This window comes from Agelaius tricolor, unplaced genomic scaffold (assembly GCF_023055355.1).
Source record: "Agelaius tricolor isolate 1412-34295 unplaced genomic scaffold, bAgeTri1.0.p SCAF_23, whole genome shotgun sequence".
NCBI classification, from domain to species: Eukaryota; Metazoa; Chordata; class Aves; order Passeriformes; family Icteridae; genus Agelaius; species Agelaius tricolor.
Genome location: NW_027269283.1, coordinates 3,653,342 through 3,677,007, shown reverse-complemented (window position 1 = coordinate 3,677,007; position 23,666 = coordinate 3,653,342). Strand labels below are relative to the sequence as shown.

Sequence of the window (23,666 nt, the reverse complement as noted above, 5' to 3'; positions counted from 1 at the left end):
CAGGGCCGGGAGCTGCTGCAGGTGGCATGGGCTACAAAATCCTTTTGCAGCTGACATTTCCTTTCTCTCTTCATTTTCCTTAACCCTTCTGCTCCTCTGGAATAACCAGAGTAACCCAGTCAGCCCCTGAGCAGTCACAATACTGTTGTAAAAGTCATCCCATAAAAAAGGGGATTTTTAGCATCGGTTTTAGCGGTGTAAAATGAGGCTCCACACAGAGCAGAGCTGACACAGGTATGGAGATCCCTCATCAGTTTTGCTCAATAAATTTGCAGCAGAGCTGCTGCTACAGCAGCATGAGCAGTTTGCAACATTTGTATTTGTCCTCTGGCTATTTATTACTGTGCTTTTCACAAGCCCTTTTAATGCCTCCAGGAGTAATTTATGGGGACAGAATAGCACGAAAAGAGCAGATCCCACTTATTTAAATCTCTGGATGATGAAAATCACATGAGAAGAGCAGGTTTCACATTGTTTCCTCTCCATAAATGGCTTTCTGTGGCAGTAAAAGCCATGTAAAAGCAAACATAAACACTGTACAAACACCAAGATATTCAGGTTTGTTTGGACTTATCCAAACACTGCCCAGAGATTTTCAAGTTTTTTCAGATTTGGGTTCTGTTTTAGCTCATTCCATAAAACATTGCAGGTTGTAGTTAGTCTTAATGTAACCCACTAGATATATGCACTAAAATTCCCTTAACTAATTTTACTGCATAAAAGGAGTACTTTAATAAAAACAATTCTTAGTACAAATCTTGTTACTTTTCAGATTGATGAGTAATGTGTGTGACTGCAGTGTTTCTTTTTTCTTTTTTCTTTTTTTTTTTCCTTTATTTGGCAGTTCTCACAGCTTGTGCTCCAGCACATGAAGCAGACTGATCCGGACACCCAGGATGATCCAAGTTTCCAGCAACTGACATGCTGGTTATTAAATTTATAAAATAAGCAAATTAGTGAAGCATGACTAACAAACTTTTTTGATCCAGTGAATGTTCATTTGTGCAGTGACATTAGGAATCATAACCTTTTAGTACTTAGAAAAACAGCAGGGATGTGGAGAGGCCACCACGTTGCCTTCCTAGGCCTGGGGGTATAATTTTGGAGGTATCTGCCACACACACAAAAGTTTGAATGACATGAAATTTTTAAAATAAGTAGAATTTCCCTGTAAAAGTTAAATTAAAGAGGTTTCTTTGCCCTGTCTTTTTTCCTTAATTAACATTCTCACTCCCTAACTTCCAGATAAAGTAATGGAATCACAGAATGGTTTGGGGTGGAAGGGACCTGAAAGATCATCTCATTTCAACCCCCTGCCACCTTCCACTGTCCCAGGCTGCTCCCAGCCCTGTCCAGCCTGGCCTTGGACACTTCCAGGGATCCAGGGGCAGCCACAGCTGCTCTGGGCACCTGTGCCAGGGCCTCATCACCCTCAGAGTGAAGAATTTGCTCCTAATATCCAATCTAAACTTGCTCTCTTTCAGTGTAAAGCCATCCCCTCTTGCCATAGGATACAATCTTTTCCATTTCAGCTCTACTATATTTCATGTTTTGCCTCATGAGACCAAATTTATTACAGTGAGGGATGTAATTTAATAGTATATTTCAAACAACCACAAGTGTACCTGCTTGGCTGCTCATTTTTCACAAAGTCTTTCCAGGAAGCATTTAAGAGTCAGAAGACTGCCCCAAAATTTGTTTGAGTAATCCAGGTTTCGTGATTCTGCAAGAGAGAACAGAAAGTTAACTTGAGATATTTCCTCTGCTGCTTGTCACACCAAAATGCCACAAAGGCAGGCAGATCCTTTACCTGTTTTCCCACAGGTTCATGGAGAGAAATCTCAACGTAGACCTTCATCCAGCCAAAAATCCTGAGCTCATTCTCACCTTCCTTCACTGGTACCTCTGTAAAATCAGAGGAAATAATCCACAGTGCACAAAGCAGCCATCATGCTCAAAATATTTGCAAAATCCCAGCCCCTCCAGACCTGAGCTGTGCAAAGCCCCAGGATTATTCATAATTTCACCAGTCTGATTCAGCAGAAAGAACGTGGAACCATTTTGAGTCACATTTAAAGCTGTTTATGGGTATGGGGAAAAGTTGTGTCCCTTGATCAAAATGTAGCTTTTTCTCAGCTTCATTCCTGGGTTAGAGGAGAATTAAACAGCTCTGGAACTTGCTGGGAAGAGGGGGAGCAGGGGGATAGAGAAGGACAATTTATCTCTAAATTACATTGCTCTTCAGAGTAAACCACAGAGAGCTGTAATGGGACAAGTAATTTTTTTATATAGTATAATTAATTAGAACCCATAAACCCCAATTAAACAGCACTTTTGAGACTATCAAGTGGTGCATGTTTGAAACTGCAAATATGACAGTATAAGTACATTTTTATAGCTGGGCACACTCCTCAGGATTATTTTCAGTGCTCTACTAAAATGGGAAATGGCACCAGTTAGGCCCCTGCTAATAAATCGCTTGGAAACAGGCGATATTAATAATCTTTATGGGGGTAGGATGGAAGCCAGATGGGGCAGGGAGGGGAGTGTGAAAGTGGCATAATATATTGGCCTGGAAAACACAACCCAGGCCAAAGCAGAAATGTGATCTTGGTGTGTATCAGCGAGGGCTGGGAATAGAAAAGGAGAGGTGATGGCTGAAAGGGGAGATCAGGAGGAGGATTTCTGAGGTAAGGAAGGTGACACCCTACAAGGTGAACACAGGTGTGGGGGGTACCAGTTGTGGGTTTCTCTGGGTCTGGATTGAAGGCACTTGAGACAGTAGTTCATGTTGGGGCTCAGGTGTTTATTATTTCTTATCAGTAAAACATTCTCACTGCTGTGAGTTCAGCAGCTTTTCATTAGAAGGCACAAAATGGCCAACAATCTCTTGCTACAAGGTCTTTTAAGACTAAACTACAATTAAGAACTGACACCTGATTATTTTCCCTTTTAACCCAATAACTGAACCCACAGAGCCCCCAGTGCAGATTTTTCTGCCCAATTACAAAATGCCACCCAAACCCAAGAAGAAGAAGGAAGAAGCATGAAGAAGAAACCCAGGACCACACCCTGTGCCCTCCATCTTGCTTCCATCCACAACATACTAAAAAATCCCAAAACCTCAATTTCTCACCAAGAGATACACCTACACTACTTTCTATAATCTATTTCACATTTTTGTGGATTCCAGTCTATCTTGAAGTCTGGGAAACTTTCTCCATGAACGAAGGTCAAAGTCAGTGCTGCCCTGGGGGTCAGGGCACCCCAGAGCTGACACAGAAATATTCCCCGTGCCCTGGGTTTCCACACACCTGCACGGGCAAGGAAGCAGAGGAAAGAGGTGTTCCAGGGGATTTAGCAGCCCCTGCAAGGAGAGGGCTTTGTCCCTTGGCTGGGAAATGGGAACAGCACTGGGAGCTCTGCCCTGGAGGAGCCGCGCGTGCAAGCGATGGGACACGTGTGCATGGGCTCCATGCACAACCAGCGTGAGGAAACGCTCCCTCAGCCCTTGTTTATTCACACGAGGCCCCAGTTGTGTTTCTCTTGGCAGGGGGAGCCCTGTGCTCACTCCCCTGTGCTCACTCCCCTGTGCTCATTCCCCTGTGCTCACTCCCCTGTGCTCATTCCCCTGCGCTGCCCTGGCGCACACCTGCCAGCCATTAGCACCCGGGCCTGTTTTGTTCTCACATTTCGGGCACTGACCCTCAGCCACGGCTCCAGCAGACACTCCATCACCTCCCTGTCAGCACTCCAGCCCAGCAGCCCCTGCCCTGCCAGCCAGCACCGAGTAAGGAGGGCTGGGAGAAGCCTCCACCTCCAGAGAGACTCCGCACAGACGCTCCAAAATATTCCAAACCCAAACAAAGTCATCGTTTAAGGAGCAAGAGGCCTTCTTGCTCCTTAAATGATGACTTTGTTTGGGTTTGGAATATTTTATCCTTCAGAAAATAGCAATGCAGTGTGATAAATGAAAAACTGGTGACAGCTGAGCCTTGGTGACACGAGCAGACATTAAATTCTAGCACCCCTGTTCAGCTGTACAGTGCTCCTCGTGCAAGCTGCTCCAAAAAAGGGGCATCTTTATCTTAGCAGTCACTCAGAAAATTCCTCCAGTCACCCATCAACATAAGAAGAAAATTTAATCTAGAAATGCAGAAAAATATACTTTCAGGTGAAGGAGAGATGGAGGGAACAGCTTGTCTGGATAGAAAGCATTGTGGGGCAAAGACTCACAACATCCCAGGGAAGATTTGGGGAGGACTTAAGAGCATCAAGGAGATAAGAGCTTTCTGCAGAAATGCTTTGCACTATGTGTTATGATCTGTGGAGGTCTGCATAGTGCTGTCACATGTTTTATATACATGGGGAGGCTACTCAGCTCTTAGTTTTTAAGAATCCATTTACTAAATTAGAGAATCTTATAAATATTTGCGTTTCTTAAGCCTTGAGCCAATTTATGTGCACTGAGACCCTTAAGCTTTCTCACCAACATAAATTATTCTACGATCTGACTCCTTAGCAGCTCCAAATGCTGTATTTTAGTTTGATGGAGACATATCTTTCCTTTCTATTTACTTTGTGCACAATTTTCTCAATTCAATATCAATAGGGACTGACACTCTGACAAGTCAGTAGTCAGGCTGCAGACAAGTTTTGGACTAAGTCCTTATGAAGTTAAAAGGAAGGAATGGGAAACTTAAATCACTGGAGAGGTCCAGATTTCCATGAGAGAGAAAAGCATTATAATTCTTTTTTATGCCAATCTCAAGGCAATGGGTGTTTCAGTGATCCCTTAAAAAATTATTTTAAAAAAAGCAAAAATTCCAAACAAGCAAAGACTAATTTTGGATTTGTGTTAAAAGCTTTTTTCCAAAGCTCTCTGGAGCCAGCATTGTTGAATGTGTGGTCATTTAGCACAAGACCTTACAGTCAGATCTACAGTTGTAGATCTAATAAAATACTTACATTGTGTTTTCAGACATTGCAAAAGCAGAATTTTACTGAAATATATTAAGTAGATGCTGATATTGACATTTTTTCCTAAGTCTGTATGGCTCACATGTAGCCTCTCTACAAGCCTTGTACTTAAGGTCTCACTTTGTTCCTTAAACTCTTGGGCTTTTTGGAGGATGATTTCCCACTTGAAAGTTGAGGTACTTGTAGGCAGGATATAAAGGGACAGAAATGAAAATGGACCTGAGCATGTATAAGCTGGGATGATTTAATGTAAAATACTTGAAGTTCTTGCTCCAATGGATGAAAATATAGGTTTCATTCCTAATATAGGTTTTATTTTTCTTAATCCAGCAAATAAAGATGTGTTTGGCATCGTACAAGGCATAGTGAGATGAAGAACCCTCTCCTCAATTTAAGCAACAGAAATGGCAAGAATAATCTGTCTGGCCACTGCAGAACTGGACATTTAGTAGAGATTCATGAAGGCATAAACAGGGTCATCATATAGTGAAGGAAGGACAGAAAAATTGCTTTAATCTTAAATCCTGGTTTAGATGTTCCAAGGAAAAAAAAGCACCTTTTAAGGAAATTGGAAAGCTCTGACTACAGCAGACTCATGGTCTAGTTAGTTAGGGGGTAGAAGCACAAAGAATATCAGCAACCATCAACAGGATGGCAAATGCCATTTGAATAGACATGTGTCATTCCTGTACCACAGCCAAGTGAAACTACAAACACTATTAAAAGTATAAAGAGGCTTTAATTTACATTCCTGCTAAGGCGTCTTTCTGTTGCCAGAATATTGCTAGTGGGCTTAGTATAAATGAGAATCTGGCCTTAATATTCTCAAACAGAAAAGTGAAATACACAGACATATTGACTTGGATTCGTGTGCTCTGTTCTGTTAACCCAAGGTATCTGCACGGACCAAAAGTGGCAGAAAGAATATGAATCTGTACCTACAGTGCATAGCAGCTTCAGTGAGCACGAATGATCTACAGAGTCACTTCCCATGACAGCTAAATCAACCCTGTGGAATTATAAAGGTTGGAAAAGACCTCCAAGACCATGGAGTGCAACCATTAACCAAGCACTGTCAGGTCCACCACTAAATCATGTCCTGGAGTATGCATCTAAACATTTTCTGAACACTTTAATATTATGTATTTCCTTTATTTTTAGCATCACATCCCCCAACACCACACAATACAAAACACCGTCTACTTCACTTTCCCCCCGCTAAATCTTGGTGCTAAAGTCAGAACTCCAACATCCACCTAAACACAAGCCACCCAGGAAGATCTAATACTTTATAACAAACTTCAGACTTTTAACACAAAAGACAAAAAGCCTTGAATACCAGCAGTGCCTGGGGTGGGAGCTGTGTCCTTTGCTGGAGAGAGGCAGAGCAATAAAGCAAATGGCAGCAGTCCCTGGCAATGTGACCAGGGGCAATACACACCAGCCAGGAGCTTCCTTCTATCACCAGAAGCATCTCTGCACCCTGCCCATCAGCCCAGTGTCAGCTGTGGCCCATTCCAGATGCTCCAGAGGAGGAGGGAAGAACAAACAAACCCAGAGGGCAAGTTAGGCATGAAAAAAAGGAGGAAAAAACAAAACAAGACATCACCTCATGCCTGTGAGGAAGCCCTCGAGCAAAGGCATGAGATGTGTTTCAGACTCTAAAAAGGGCTTTCCACCAAAAAGGAAAAAATCATCATATGAAAAACACAGGAGAGGAAAAAGGTAGCTCCAAACACATGCAAGCAAAATGGCAGGGGGTTGGAACTGGATGAACTTTAAGGTCCATTCCAACCAAAGGTTTTCTATGATTCTATGAAAATAGACAAAATTCTGAGGTGTTTGAAATCAATAACAAATCCCTCAAAATTTATTTGTGCTAGATTTTGAGGTGAACACATTTAAGTAGATTCCTACATTTATTTCTAAATAAGAGATGTGTAGCTCTTGAAATGTCTTCTTGGGATGTGTTAATTTTGATAGGAAAATGAAAGGTGCTAATTTGTCCCTGTCGCCGTATAATATTAAACAGTTAAATGTGGGCTGATTTTGGAAACAGTGCATGGCAGACACACTTGAAAAAATAATTCAAAAGGTACTGAAAGAATAATCTTTTCCAAATCTGTCAACAAGATTCTATCCACTGTTCCTGGCAAGAAATCTAGCTTAATTTGGTAAAACAATCACTTTTGCTCTCCCAAACATTGTAAAACAAGTGGGGTCATGGAAAGAAAAGTGGGAACATTAAAAAGACCCTTGATAAATACTCAGGGCAGTGCTGCTGTTATCGTGGGGTATTTCCAAGGACCTGCACAGGTTTTAAAAGTACAAGTAAATGAGAAGGGCAGGAGGGAGCTCAGACTGCAAGGGCTGAGGGCTGCAAATTCAATTCACCGCGTGGTTTTGCTGTGAATGCTTTTCCAGCTCTCACACCATTACATAGGATGTAGCATCATAATGATGTCAACTCTTGGACCAAAGAACAAGCTGATTTAAGTTTTATGAGGGGAAGGATGAATACTTTCAAAGGAATGGTGAACCAAATAATACAGAAGTGGTAGGATCACAGTTCAGGGAACTCACGGTTAACGCTTTGAACTATTTTTGGAAAGGTGCTGCAAGTTCAGGGATAGCTGGATGGAAAAGGCCTGCACAGCTCGAGCAAAAGCATTGACAATTTGCTACCAAATTTGCAGGGAGAGAATCAAAACCTCTCTTCCCTTTTACTGAAGGTGACTGCTGTAAGCAGGGCTGCTCTGTGTGCTTGAGAATGAGCATCAGAGGCTGTGCAAAGCCTTCCCTCCCTGGGACAAAGGACAAACACTCACCTTGCATTCCAATCAGCACAAACCCCTCTCTGCTTTCTTCAGGATTCTCCAAGGCTCAGGGTGGTGCAGGATCCAGGCTCCCTCCATCCCTGCCTTGCCTGCAGCAGGAGCAGCCCCTCCTCGTCAGTCCCATCTCTCCCCAGGTGCTGGGACCTTGTCCTGCCCAACCGAGGAGGTGCTGCATCCACACGGTTTTAGCCCCAGCATTTTCAGTCTATAGGGAAATAAAACCTCCCTGGAATTCAGATACAAAAGAAAGCACAGGTATGGAGGTTTTCAATCAAAGCCATTGCTGTTTCTGCATGGGAGCAGGTTAATAATTCCTTCCCCAAACTCCCTTTGGAAAATCACTGCAGATGACTTCTGCCAGCTCTTGCTATGTTTTTCTCTCCTTTAAATGCATACTTGAGAATACCCAGTTATTGCAGATCACCAGGAACACACAAGGAATGGGTTGCTTTATAAGCTTTACTACAATTATGGATAATGTTGGAAATGTATACTGTATATTTCCTGTATGGTGGGACTGCTACAAGCACAGAAAATCCACATTGAAGGGGATTTCTATGCAAGCTATGCAGCAGATGAAGATTGTATTGCAAGCTTGAATTACTGATTCAAGCTGCTTCTTTGCCTCTCCCCACCCACTTCTCTAATAGCTTTTAAACTTAAATAGCCATATAAGTTAAAATGTTCTTTTATAGGGTGAAATAAACAGATTTTATGGTTCAGAAACTGCAAGTTTAGAGATCAACACTTTACCACTAATTCATGCAGGTTCAAGCTAAGGAAATGGCTCATTTTCCTCACTACAGTCTCTGAGACTTTTTTTTCCTCAAAAAATCCTAGATGCATTTTAAATTAGATGTTATGAAAACTCTGGGTGCAGACAATGCTTTCTCTTGACAAAGTACATCTAGGTTGCTGCATTCCAGGTCCCAGATCACATGAAATCAGAGGAAAATGACTGCTGAAAACCTCATATTTGCTGAAAATTGGTACAAAACTTCAGAATTTACTGTACACATTATTGATAGCACCTTAAAGCACACAAATAGAAAACACCCAACAAAATAATAATTTCTTAAAAAACACAAGAAAGCTTACATATGCCACTCTGGGAATCTAAAAACTCTCATGACTGCAAATGTAATTTATATTTAAACTTCTTTTTAACTCTCAAAGTACTGCAAAGAATATTTATCCCCAGTCTATTCAGTACAATTCTTTCCAGTGGAATAGTAGGAAATACCAGTTCCAGCTGTCCCAGAAAAGCTGAGGAGAAGCAGGACTGACAAGCCCCATACCTCCTACAACACATTTCCATTACTAGAGTTATTCATTGGACTTCATGGGTAAGGCTGGCATTCCAGTGAGCCAGGGGAATAACCATGACCCAGAGATGTGAATTCCAGATGCATGCAGAAATAATTGGAGGGTACAAAACCCCAGGAAGATACAGCTTGGAAAGCTTGGTATGATCTGAATGCACAGAAAGTTATTTTCAAACCAAGGAAGAGCAAGAACTGATTCTACTGAGCAGTGGGAGACCCTGCCCTAAATACTCTAAAGATAAATTGTGGTGCCCTGGTAATTTTATCAGAAAAATTACAGTGATTATGTTTCACTTGTCCATCTATCTGTTTATTCAACCCTCATCACTATGATTTTTGAGTGTCTCATATATCCAGTAACAGCATGGGTGTATTTTTCTTCCCATTTATCAGCTACATTAACCAGCATTTAAGTGGTTAAAATGGAGGTTTTGTTTCCAAGCAAAGATAATCCTGTTCCTGAGGACACCAGTAATGGTGGTATATGACAACATAATCAGCAGCACAAGGATATAAACAACTCCCAATTATCCCAAACCAAAATTTTTGAACATCTTGTTACATTTTTTCCTTAGGCCTTAAAATTACTGAGTTGTTATGGTTGGATGCTTTGTGGTGAATAAATCTAGAGTAATTCCCTGGAAAGAGTGAATTGCACCGAAATTCTGTTAGTGCAAAAGACCACAGTACCAAGCTTGCCCTGGCTTTCCCATCCATGGGGGGAAAAACCAGACCACGTTCTCATGGTGTGGGGACAGGAGATAAAGGGGGAGGAGCAGTGGGATGTGATTTCTAGGAAGGGGGAAGCAGCTGCATGGAAAACAGGCAAGAGGGAGAGCGCATTGAGAGCGCCACGCAACAGTGGCATTTCTTGCACTTTTGCTTCTGTCAAAGGGCCAAATTCCCTGTGCCTCCAGGTGAGTAACAAAACAACAAGTATGAGAAAACCCCACTGCACACAAACACAACCTGAATGGAATTTGAGAGGATCCATGGGCGCCGTTTCCCACACGGGGTGCACGGAGCACCCGTCGTGTCTCAGAGCTCTCACACAGATAGGAACACGAGATTCTGTGCTAGGAACAGAGATGTCACAGGACAAGGCATCCAGTTCTGAAGACAGATCAAAGTAACCACACTGAGAGCCAAATCCAAGCTTGGGCTTTGAATATACCTCCAAAACATGGATGTTTTTGGAGCTAGAGTTTGGGTTCTGTCATCCATCTAATCTTGAAATGGGTGGATCAAAGATGTTCAGTCTGAGGCTTAGCAAAGTGCTAACAGATACTTTTGAATAGAAACAGTTCAGTGAAATGCTCCAAGCAAGAAATAAATTTGTTGGTGGGCAAGTCATGAAGCGAAAAAGTGAAACTGGCTGAGGAAATTGCTGGGTACCTACTGATTGCTTCGATATGTTACCTTGTGAGGTTGGATTTACGCGCAACAGGAGCAAAGGAGAGGCACAACGTGGTTGAGGAATTGGACCAGAAAGTTGGTAGCAATGCCAGAAAAGGCTGGAAATTAAGAAGGATGCCCAGTGGTTTGAGCGCTGGCTTGGAAACCAGCAGCAATCATATGTTTGGTTCTCCATCCCAAATTTCCTGTATGACCTTGGCCAAGTCATCCAGTGCCTCAGCTTCCAACGACTCAAATGGAGCTCATAAACCTTGCTAAAAAATAAGAAAACTTGTAGGGATGAAGGACCATCTCTCACCCACTGCATCCTCACAGCTTAAAGGTGGCTTGATAAAATCATTAAACAAAGGAGACTGGATGGCTTGCTGAATTATTCCAAATAAAAACACAGATACACAATTATAGAAAAGAACTGCCTGCAGAACACTTCAAGCTGTGGAGACAAGCCTGGTTATAGATCTTCCAACATTTCCATGCTCTAAGGAAGCCACACTCCTGTTCAAGCTATAGGAAAAACACACAAAACATTGCACAGCTCTGGCTGGCACTGGCATTTGCTCTGTAGATGGCACAAGTGCTAACCTTATTTTCTACAATGTTTATGCCAATGGAAAGTGGAAATAACTGTAGGAATGAATCCTGACATACATATGTGTGACATCTGGCCACATCAGCACTATCATTTATTCCAGAGCATGCATTTTCCTGGCCACCATTTTTCAGCCTACCTTAGTCAACTGGAATAACAATTTTGGCCAGTACAAATTTTTGACCTGAAGTCTGTGTAGATCTGAAAGGAATTTCCCTTTCAACACACATGATCTTCCATTAAGCAAAGCCAGTTCCATGATTCCTGGAAGAATTAAGAGGTACAAATACCCTGTAACTCTGGAACCTTGCAGTTAATGCTTTGGTCTCCTTTTAAGGGACAATACGTTAATTCTTTCACACCTAGTTCTGGTGGGTCATTTAGGGACAGTCTTATCACTCCATGGGTAAAGGTACTTTCCTAAATAATTCAAAATCTCAGATGCTGTTTATTCTTCTGCTCTAACTGACCAAGTGCTATGCAAATTTTAGAGTAAAAAATATGCATTCAGGCTTGCAGATGGAATTACATCCTAGATGGGTTGCTGTGTTCTGGAGAAAACAAAGGATAAGAATTTAAGAATCATGGAGAGTTTTCTCCTCCTGTTACACATATTCACTTCATCAATAGTGGCAATTAGAGAGGACCAAGAATTTCTACTACTGTGTCATCCCAGCTTGGCCTATAGCACTTGCTGGAGAAGGAGTTTTCTCGAGGAATAGATGTCAAGGGAACAACACCCTTGGGGCAACTGTTAGTATAGAGTATAGAAAAGAAGCAACCACCTAAATACCTACAAAATTAGAAGTTGAATTTCTGCTGAAAGCCAAGTGAATGTTTGCATGAAAGGTCAATCTTGATAAAGATATTTGGGCAATAAAAACAATGAAAATTACCAAATCAATCAGTAAAATCAGAGCAATGGCAATAATCAGCAAACACATAAAAAAATTAAAGCTGAGCTTACAACAAAATACGGATTTAAAAGGAATTAGAAGTTGAAGCTTTTCCTCCTCTTAAGTATTCCTTTGAGCTGTGATTTTCAAACTTGCATTCAGCTGCTGCTTAAGCCTGATAGCTGTGAAACTCAGGAGTGCCTGGCAGACTGTATTTAAAGTCCCCAGAAGCCTGCATGGTGCTTCACTTGCAGTACAGAACTGCCCTGTTTGGAGGGGGCAAAGCTGTTGCCTTCCTGCTGGAAATGTTAAAGCAAATTGTGGAAAACAAGGGTTATGTCCCAAACCTTGCTCACTCATTGCTTTACACTTTTCCATTTTGGGAATGCAGCTCCCATTGACACTTATAACTGGGAGAAAATGCTGGGAGAAGATGCTCAGGTCTAAAACTTGATATTTCCTGTCTCCTGCAGGGAGGTCACTTAGCAAAGACATCCAGATCCATGCATCTATCTCATGTGAGGACGTGGTATTTTCCTTTTCCAAGCAATGTCCAGCTGCAAACCACAGAAGCCTCTTTAGCCACAGAGACATAAAGATGCATCAGAGCACATTCTCACAAATTACATGCATCTTTATGCAGAAGCAAAGCCAAAGTTAGCTGCTTCCCCCTGTACTGTAAAAATTCCTGTACAGATTATACACCTTATTAATTCTAGACCAGTGAACTTTCCTCCTAGTTTATAATGAAGTGTTACATTATTAGTCAGCCTTCCCAGCAACTTTTGATAAAAATGGTGTTTTTATTGCTGTATAAAAAATACAAGGCAAGTTAAATGTTCAGTATTTTCTTATAAAATATTTAAGTTTATAAACTGTTGCAAACAGGCTGGTGTTTATATAATATTCACAGACATCTCTAATGCCTCTCATGAAAGCTAATGTGTAAGCTCTTAGCTACTGCAAAAGGGCTTTAAAGATGCTCTGCCCATCTTAAAGTGTAATTCTACATAGTCTGAAGAGCTACTTTGATAACAGTTTGTTTTGAGCTCAATGTTTATTCCTCCCACTGCTGTCTAGGCTGAAATTTGCTTACTTTATGAGTGAGGGCCCCAGTGCATTTAAAATTTAAATACCTGACTAGGACACACTTACTCAGCAGAAAGCACACACATGCCTAATTTCAGGTACATGCTTACATCCCTTATGTCTCAGGACTCAAATCATACGCCCACATTATTTAACAGACAGAAAAGCAGTTGGAAACACAGACATTTCTGAGGCAGAAGAATGTATTTCCCAAAGGAAATAAGCTCTAATGACTTCTTTTCCAGGTATTGCCCCACTCTCTACCACTACTAAGAAACAAAACAGTTGTTTCAGCTTCTGAGTTGCTGTAAATCTTGTGTGCTCCTGTAGATATTTTATTTTTGTTGCTAAAATCAATAGTAAAGCTACTGAGACTACAAGCACACAACTGCTCCTACATCCAACAAGATGCCAAGCAGAAGTGGGATTCTTCCCCCCACCAGCAGACTGCCAGCTGTCATATCTGCACCTTGTGACACTTTGATGTGAAACACCAGGAAGAGTCAAGAATATTTGTAATTCTGAGTGCCTTGTTCAGAACAGCACCAAGAGAGGCTCTCCATGGACTTCTCCTTCAGCTCATTCAGAGGCAGCAGGGCTGATGCAAGAAGACTGCAAGTCTCAGCCACACATCCTGATGCCAGCAGCTGACCAGCACAGTCTGAAGAGAGTCGTGGCATTCCCTTCAAACCTATTTCCACTACACTTCAAGTGTAAACTTGGATCAAATGTGGTTCTGAATCCAGAGGCTCAGAGTGAGGATCTCAGGTTACACTCATCTGGCTCCACTCAATGTCTTCAGAGCATTGAAGCCCAGCAATCACTTTATGGCTTCTGCAGATGGAGCATTTGCAGCACTTTATACTTGAAAAAGGCCCAGTGGTTGGTGATCAGTACCAAACCACCAACCAGCTCCACTGAATGACAGCCTTTGTGCTCCCTCACACAAGTCACAGACTGAAAAACAGCAATGCAAGCTCCCAGAGCAATGCTTGCTATGAAGGAGCAATTTCCATATCTACCTCCTCCTTCTACATTCTGTGAGCTCCACCACAGCAGATTGCCAGGGGATGGTCAGAGCTGTGGTCTCACATCAGGGGCAGGAGCTTCTCACACATGCTTTGGGCCAGGTGAAGACAGCCACAAGCTGGATGGCAACTCCACATCTGAGGAGCAAGAAAAAGCTGCAGGAATGGAGCAGATGAACTGTAAGCAGGTACCAAAGCCTGAAGTGGGGATCACATGAGTGCCACACAAATAAACCTCATGAAAGGAACAGCTCTGAAATTCTGTGAGATCTGTGAGTTCCAGGGTTTGGGATCTGATGGAGAAATATTGCCAGGATCTCACTGTGTACTGGATAAATAAGGTGCACACTGACCCCTCTGCCTTAGCCTGCCTGTGCTGGGACTTTGACCATCTAAATGAAATCACAGATTAATATGGTGGGAGTCAGTCAAGTGCTAGAAAAAAGTTCTAAAACTCACTTATCCCAGTCAAAGGACTGATTAAAGGAAAGCATGTCACCAGACTATTCCTCTGGTCAGCCATACTCATAAATAAATATGGGTTGTAAAAGTAAAGGAGCACGGGCAGCTGTAGGATACACTGGGAGAGTATCTTTCCCCTCTACAGCACACAGATGATCCCAGTCTCAGAGCTTTTTCTATTTATTTGTGATGACTGAAACATGGTTTGTACTTGATTTTAAGGAAAGTTACAACGAGGAGTAACATAATGTGCTGTTTTCCAGGAAACATGTGGCAGAGCTGGTATTCATCAATGTGCAGCACATGTGGCAGGTTGTCTGATGGGAGAGGAAAACCTGCACTTGACACAAAGTGCATTCAGAGAAGACTTAAAAGAGAAACTAGATGTTCTTATATCCCACTCTGTTACTCACACAGTGCCCAAAAGTAACTCTAGCCTGCTTTTTCTTCTTTACATCACCTTTCAAGGGTGTGGGGGAGTACTTGGCACCTTCTGTTGTCTGCATCCCATGCTTATAGATAATCTGAAAATTTTCTGGTTTAACCACATTATATATAATAGCCAAAAATGTAGGGGACTGGAGCTGTCCTCAGGGTATTCCCAACAGCTTTTCTCCTGTGAAGAACACCAGATTTTTATGTTGTTCCCCTGTGCAATTTACAGGGTCTGTGGTCATGGAGGGGAAGTTCCACAGCACTAAAAGGCCTCAAGCAACTCCAGAACAAGAGCTCTTATCCTGTGAGAAACTTTTCAGAGCCCTTAAAGGTCTTTTTACTCCTGCATTAGGTGTAAGCAAACTATTTTTCCCCATCATTGAACAGCTCTGCCAAATTACAGGTCTGTGTCCTTGAGAAAACTCATCCTCTACAGTAAATGCAGAAACACCTAAAATTCCCCCTCAACTCTTGCAGAATGACAGACAAAGCCAGTGCAGCAGAACATATTTCTGCTAAACTCACACAAGCAGTAATTCCTTCACAGATCCAGCCTTTCTGAAGGATCCTTCTCCATCCACATCTAAATGCCTTCCCTTAAAGCTTTGCAAGCCAGGACTGGGCAAAGTGACAGGTCCTTCCTGCTTTTTGGGTTTTGATATACAGTGATTTCATCTCTGGTATCTGCACACAGTGGCCAGAAAGGTGCCCACTCTTTTGGTAGGTAAATGGCATCTGATTCATAGAGCAATACAGAACAACACCAATACCTGCACAGTCAAACAGCTGTTCTCAAAGATCCTCTCTACAGTGTTAGAGGCACTGAACATGACCTTCAAAGGTTCTTTGTGTGGTAAATTAACTCTCCTCAAAGCATGAATTTATAGAAGGGAAAAAAACCCAGAGAACATCAAGACTAAAGAGCTTTCCTTTTCAGGAGAACAACATTCTGGAAAATTAAAAAAAAAAAATTAAAATAAATAATTATAAGTGAGGAACAGCCTGAAAATACTCCCATCTCTGCCCTTTTTAATTTAATGAGGGGCATTAATTAATACTGCCAGTAATAGATTGTTGTGGTAACTCATCACTACCTCTACAACCCAGCTGTAATCAGACAGAAAGGTATCAAGGGTTGGCCAGTGCAATCATTATCAGATTGAGATTATTCAAAGAAAGAAAAAAAAAAAAAAAAAAAGAGCAAGAGGGTTTTTTAAAAAATGAACCTTTGTTTATTTGATTAACTCCTTGCCATCTATTTTAATTCTTCCCTTTTCTTCACGTAGTCATTTTCCACTCATCTCTCCCAGCTCCTCTGCTTGCTTTGCTTAGCAATGCACTTCTTGCAAGCACATGAAAACTATTCCAATGGTACCAATCATGCATATTCTCAAAAGGCAGGCTTACCCTAAAAAGCACTCAGAGTCAGAACAAGATGCAAGACAAGTGGATCCAGCAAATGAATAGGAGGCATCACAGTGAGACAATTATGATGAATATAAATAAGCTGGCGAAAAGAAATATCATTTCACTGAAACATGCAATTTTGCTGAACCCAAAATCATTCTTGGAGACAAATCTGTCTTCAGAGAGCTTTCAGGATGAGGATTTTTGAGGTTGCGTCAGCTGTGATCAAAGGGAGCAACATCACAGATATTAAACTGAGTCTGTCCTCATCCTGCAATGGCAAATCCTGAATGTGAGAATTGCCATTGTCTGACCATCTCAGGGTGCAAAGCTCACAAGAGCCATTTTTGGGAAGGAGAATGGTTTTAATGCACTTAGTCCACATCCTCTCTTGCTCTTATTTAGAAGTCACTGTGCAGCACTAGGTAGAAATACCTGAGCTAATCCAGCAGGAAGCAGCTGGAGTGGAGAGAGCAGCACAGACACACTCAGCTGCCCAGAGCCATCAGGGGGAGATCCCCACCAGCACACACTGCAGGGGAGCAGCTCGGGCAGGTACAGGGCTGTACAGCCTCCTGTGGACAGCCACAGCCTCCTCTGGACATGCACAAACTCCTCTGGAGAGCCACAGCCCCCTCTGGACATCCACAGCCCCCTCTGGGCAGCCACAGCCTCCTCTGGACATGCACAGCCTCCTGTGGACATGCACAAACTCCTCTGGAGAGCCACAGCCTCCTCTGGATATCCACAGCCCCCTCTGGGCAGCCACAGCCTCCTCTGGACATCCACAGCCTTCTCTGGACATGCACAGCCTCCTCTGGATATCCACAGCCTCCTCTGGACATGCACAGCCTCCTGTGGACAGCCACAGCCTCCTCTGGACATGCACAGCCTCCTGTGGACATGCACAAACTCCTGTGGACATGCACAAACTCCTGTGGACATGCACAGCCTCCTGTGGACATGCACAGCCTCCTCTGGACATCCACGGCCTTCTCTGGACATGCACAGCCTCCTCTGGACAGCCTCAGCCCACTCTGGACATGCACAAACTCCTCTGGCCATCCACATCCTTCTCTGGATATCCACAGCCCCCTCTGGACATGCACAGCCTCCTCTGGACATGCACAAACTCCTCTGGAGAGCCACAGCCCCCTCTGGATATCCACAGCCTCCTCTGGGCATCCACAGCCCCCTCTGGGCTCTGCACACACCTCTCTTCTTTAGCCTGAACAGTTAAAGCTGTAGAAGCTCGTGGAGCACTGCACATTTCTGACATGATCAGACAAATCTGATCACCCAAACACTGCCAGTAAGTCAGGTTAGCAATGATCTAGAGGATGAAAAACATCTACCAAAATACAGCAGTTTTGAGGGGTTTATTGTGGGTTATTCCTTTTCACTTTTTTTTTTCTTTTACTTTTTTGCCCATTAGGGAATTCCTAATAGTTCCAAAGTGATATTAATTGGCTTGCAGCTCCACATACAATGTCAAACTGCTGATCAGCTGGTGGGCACACCGTGCTTTCCCAGCTGGATTTGCCATCTGAAAGGTCCTTCCCATTTCCAGCTCTGCAATCCTTCCAGGCAGAAGGGAGAAAAGGAACAGGCAGATGCCTTTCCACAGAGATGTAACAAGCCTAGCAGGTTCTCATCATGTCAATAACAATCTAATCAGGCTGCATTATACTGAGGGGAAAATGAGGTCTCTGACTTTGCCAGAACACTTCACACATCCGCTTGCTCTTACAAACACATACAACACACTCCAGTTTCCAGATGCAGATAAGGATAACCACAGTGTGGAAAACAATCCAAGAACTAGGCTAGCCAACTCCTAGCTGGACCTCAGCCTCTTTCCACCTCCTCTCCTTGCTCTGGAATAACAATTGCTGCCTGTACATTTAATGAAATTTCACAGACAACTGCTTTGTGTTGGTGGGGCAGACAGTGCCCTGCTGCTCTGAGCAAACACAGGAAAGCTGCTCCCACCTTGCCTCTCCCCCTGTCCTGCTGTAATCACAGGGAAAGCTGCAAACCTAGCTATGCCCAGGAAGCAGGGATTTGTCCTGGAAGAGTCCTGATGGCACCTTGAGAAAGAACAGCTGCAAGGATCCCTCCTCCCTACAAGGGCAACCAGCTGGAAGAACACAATACAGAATACAGAAATGCCCTGCAGCTCACCAAAAATCAGTACCCCAGGATTTTCTGTGCAGTCCAATTCCTACCAGAGCTCCCTCCCCAGGCAGGGCTGATTAAAGCTGACCTAACCCTGAGGGTCTGATCTTCAGATGACCATCGTTAAACCTGAATTAGTCACTGACTTGTGAATCAGAGAGTAAAGAACCACTCCAGACAGCAGAGCTGCATGCTGGCTGCTTCTCTGGTGAGCTCCAAGGCAAGGACTCATATCCAGTAGCAATCTGTTTTTGTGGGGAAAAAAAAAAAAAAAAAGAAAAAAAAAAAAGAAATTATAAAACAGCAAAATAAGATTCTGAGTCCAGACTCACTGCCTTCAGGAAGGGGGAGGATTTTTATTTTTTCCTTTCCTGGCTGATTACCTAAGGGAAAAAAAAAAATAGAGAGAGAGAAAAAAATTACAAGCTCCAGTGAATGAAAAAGAACCTTTTAGTCCAAACTCCTCGGTCAGGCCATCCAAATTCCCGGTCGCCTTGATCTCTTTTCCAGCCAATGAGCTCCTCTTAAGCTCTGACTGATGGTGTTGTATATTTAAAAATGTGTTTATTCTGACAATTTGCTCCTCTTTTATGTAAGAGGACAGGGAAGCAACTCATCCCCAAAACCTCAAGGAAAGAGCACAAACCTTGGCTGCAAGGCTATTTGGCTCCCTGAAGACTGTTGATTCTTGGACAAACTGTTATTCCATCCCTAAAAGATGTACTTACCCTGAAAAAAAAAATGCACACTCAAACATACAACTGGGTATTAAGAGCTTTGGTAGATCTGTGACTCTGGCCTTGTGACTCAAGTGTCAGCTGCTTCTGCAGAAATGGACATGGTAGTGGAAAAAAAAAATAAAATCCCAAACCAAAAAACAAAGGAAGGGCGAACACTGAGCTGCCCAGAGCTGGACTGAGCTGAACTTGCATGGCCAAGCCACTAACCCTGGGTTCTCCTCAGTGCCTCAGTGTCAGTGAGGTTATGGAAACCAGAGAGGCAAACAAGTGGGAATTTCTAAACAGATCAAGGGCTAAAGGAAGGGGAAAAAAGGGTGTGGGGGAGAATAGTCAGAGAACATCCGTTCTGTGGAGGGCTGGGTGTTTCTCAGGGTACCCAGGAGAAGGGGAGATATGGCTGCACAAGAGAGGTCAGCGGCTATGAGATCACATCACCCCTTTCCTCTTCCCCTTGGCTGCCTCTTAACTCTCCCTTCTGAGTGCATTTCCCTTTGCTTGTGGGAAAAGCATATTCCACCAGCCCTCTTAAAAAGCATGTTACAGTGGCACAGCCTGAAACAGAAACCAGATTTTTGCCTTTCAAGACCCCTGCCTTAGCCTCCACTGCTAAGCAGAAAAGACAGGACTGGAAAGGTGTGCACAGCCCCACTCAGAGAGCACATGAATTACTCCAAACAGACCTGGTGGCCCTCCTTATTCCCTTTCACTCCCTTTTCCTAATGAGTTCAACCCTGGTTTTAACAGGAATGCCTGCACAGACATGGTGGAAATACATCTCCAGATCTGCACAAGCCTCTGCATGCTCAGGGGTCAGCAGGCCTGAAAATGATGACCAGAGAACCACATGATGAATGGAGCACAGGCACCAGATTAAGATGGACTTTTAAGTCCAGTTTCAAGAAATCCCTATTTCAATGAATCCCCCTATTTTTGCTACCATTGCCTAACTTAAACCACATTTAGTCTATTATTTGTCTTGTTTTTGCACAACCTATTTGTAGTTAGCACAGATTGCCTTTAACAAAACCAAAAAGCAGCACCTGAGCTCCTCATCTCCCAGGCTGCACCCTCACTCTCCATGGCCTCATTCCCAAGGGTTTCCCCACTGAAGGTCACTGCTGATATCCAGACCCTGCTCTTCTGGGACATCACCCAGGTGCTGTTCTGGGGAGAAAATGGGCTGAAGGTTTCACTGAAGGAGACCTCCATGGAGGTGGCAGAGAGCCATGGGAGCCCCAGGGAGCAGCAGGCAGGCTGAGTGAGTCCCTGCCAGCCCCTGCCTGCAGCTGAGCTGCTGGATGAGCCCTTGGCCAGGCTCACACTGAGCACCTGCCCACAGTTCAGAGCCCCCACCAGCAGGACCCCAGTGCTCTCCTCCATGCCCACTTCCAGGCTGCTAATAAGAATGGAAAAGGATAAGAAATCCATGCCTGGTTACCTTCAGATGGCATTGACTCTGGAATTCAGCCAGACAGCCATCCTGGACCAGCAGCTTCCTTGCAAAAAAAAAAAAATAAATTCCTGCAAATCCTCCTACCTGAGGCATCCCTGCATTTCCCACCCACATTCAGTTTTCCCTGAATCTTTGCAAATGGGACATGTGGCACTTAGGGACATGGTTTAATGGTGTAATTGGCAGTGCTAGATTAACAGTTGGGCTCTATGGTTTTAGAGTTGCCTTCCAACCGAAGCAGCTCTGTGATTCAGGCAGCACTGGAAGGGCTCGTGACCTGCGGGGCAGTGTCAGGGCTGCCCAGATCCCATTGATCTCCTCCCTTTTAACTTGGCAGAAAGCTCAAGTTCTCACAAACGATTCTCTTTAACCTCTGTGAGGAAGGAGAGATCTCAGGGATTTGGTCTTAAGGCTGCATTAGCAGGCAAAGGAGCTCGTTTGGGATTCTGCTCAGGGAAGGGCGGCTCAGAGGAGCAGGTGGGAATGTCAAAGGCAGAGCAACACCAAAGGAGATGGTTGTGTTTTTCAACGAGCTCTGCTGCTGAACATGCCAGAGACCAGGAGCTAGGAGGGAGGGAAAGGGTGAATGGTGACATGGAGTAAGGGAGAGAAAGCCTTAGCCAGCAAGACAAGCATCCTGAGTCACGCTGCTGGGGAGGTGAGGCTGCTCTGCCAAGGAAAGGCTGACAGAAGAAGTCAGATGCCTGGAGTAATTCCACAATGGTGTAAAAAAAAAATAAAAATAAATAAATAAATTTACAAAGGGCTAGTGCAATCCTAGCCACAACCAGAATGCAAAATCCCACTGATGTGGACACCAGCCACCCACAGCTCCTACTGCCAGAGCTGCCCCTGTTTGTGTGTACGACCAAGGGGGCGAGCAAGGGGCTGGGCACGGTCTGTGCCAGGGGTTTGGGTGAGCTGCAGCCCCAGAGCAGCTCCTGACTGATCACCAGGCATGGAGGCAGAGGGAGCTCCATGCACAGCCCCGTGGCCATGGCCAGCACCCCTGCAAGCCTCCAGAGGAGCCGGGGGCTCAGCCCCAAAGCCCAAGGTGGGAGGGAGCCCAGCCCTGTGCCCGCCCCAGCCCCGCCTTGCTCGGCCCTGGAAGCACCACAGCTGTGAGCATGGCCAAGAGGAACATTTTTAGATGAGAGAGAAGCTTGTTTTGCTGACTCATAGATGTGATTTTCATAAAGATGCAGGGAATTTGTTGAACCCTGGTTTCACTTTGCTTAGGTCTCCAGAGCTTCTGTCTATGGCTATAATCCTTTTCTAACTTCAATTTTCTGCTGTAAAACCTCCTACATTTCACTGAGCTTTTAATTAGAAATGCAACAATGAAAATCTTTACAATTTTTAAATATATACCAGAAGCACTATGCTACACACCAAGGCCTTTGAAAACACACCAGAGGTTCTCTGCTAGCAAACCTCAGCCATTTTTTTTAACTGACAAAGTGTAAAGTGAATACAAAATCCTAAAAAATGAAAATAACCTTTTTTTTTTCCATCATTACTTAGGCATTAATAAAGCACAACATTTCCTAGTCCTCTGAGAACTGGGGTAAAGTTGGGACTGACAACAGGAGGAAACCAGATTTCCATTTTGTCTTGTAAATATTTTTCTTGCACTGCTTTTCTTCAACACCAAGGGTCTAAGGACCGAGGCACAACAGTGTGTGTAGGCAGAAATGAGATCTTTCATTAGATGAACCGGAATAGCTGGGAAAATTAGATAAGTTTCCAGGTGCTTCCTAACCAGTCTCTCTTACACAGCCACTAAGACAAATCTATTGCAACCCCTTGAGCTGCAGGGCTCTGTGGGCTCTGCTGAGGTTTGCTTTCAGTCCTGGCTCCCAGAAGCACAAGTGCTTTTTACAGCCTACCTGACTGAAGGACAAGGGTTAGATCTCTTCAGTTTCAGAAAAGTGTCTGCTCGCTCCTTAAACCAGCCAGAATCACTGAAATTCTTTAGTAGCTCTGCTTGCTGCCAGGCTCCTTTCTTTTCAACTGTGAAAAGACTGATTTAGAATATAAACACACAAACCCCATTAAAAAAAAAAAAAAGCACAGATAAAACCAATTCCCTAATATGAAATATCATATCCACTCTTCTTAGTCCCTTCACAAGTTCAATTCTCACCAAAACCCACACCAGATAATGTCTGGTTGCTCCCAGAACAGCAACGTTGTGGTGTATCTGCTGAGAGCAGAACAGATGCCAGCTTATTTCAATGCCCTGTGACCAAGCCACCAGCTCCATCCCAACTCCATAAACCTCACAGAGAGAGAGGAGGAGGTTAAAATGCCCAGCAGTGAGCTCTGGCCAGGCAGCACAGACCTGTTATTCTGAGAGCTCAGAGATACAGATGGAAATCACTGATGGAAGAACAGGACACCAGAGAACAGAGAACCCGTGGTGATCTGAGTCTCAGCTTAGCAGTGTGAGGGGCTTCTGTGCATATGCACTGGAGGAAAAGAGCTCTCAGTGCTGCTAAAAATGATCTTAACCTCTGCAAATAAAAGCAATGATTGTGAAAGAGGTGGCAAGGTTGTTCTGGATGCTCTAATTGAAAAGTGCTGCCATTTTCCTGCCTCCTCTGAATATGGTACTGCAGTTAATCAGAATTCAATGATAAATAGTGCTGGGAAGGAGAATGGGCTTTATTTGCTCTAAGCAGAGGACAGTCAGCAAAAAACCCACGAGGGGCTGTGAGGCAGAGATCAGCCTAACCTGGCACACAGACTCACGGGAGGATTTCAGCACCATCAGGGCAGCAACCACCATGCTCAGAGCTGCTGGAGCCCTGCTCACAGCTCAGCAGCCT

At 43.8% G+C, this 23,666-nt stretch overlaps 1 long non-coding RNA gene across 1 annotated transcript in view; it reads right to left on the bottom strand.

Annotated features, from left to right (window-relative positions):
• Positions 1-23,097, bottom strand: part of LOC139599509 (uncharacterized) — a 31,158-nt gene extending 8,061 nt beyond the window's left edge. Inside the window, exons 1-4 of the long non-coding RNA XR_011682251.1 lie at positions 22,725-23,097; positions 7,809-8,043; positions 1,811-1,905; positions 1,626-1,723 (exon numbers count right to left, since the gene is read on the bottom strand). This is a non-coding gene — a long non-coding RNA (uncharacterized lncRNA). The remainder of the gene's footprint in view (positions 1-1,625; positions 1,724-1,810; positions 1,906-7,808; positions 8,044-22,724) is intronic.
• Positions 23,098-23,666: the final 569 nt, after the last annotated feature.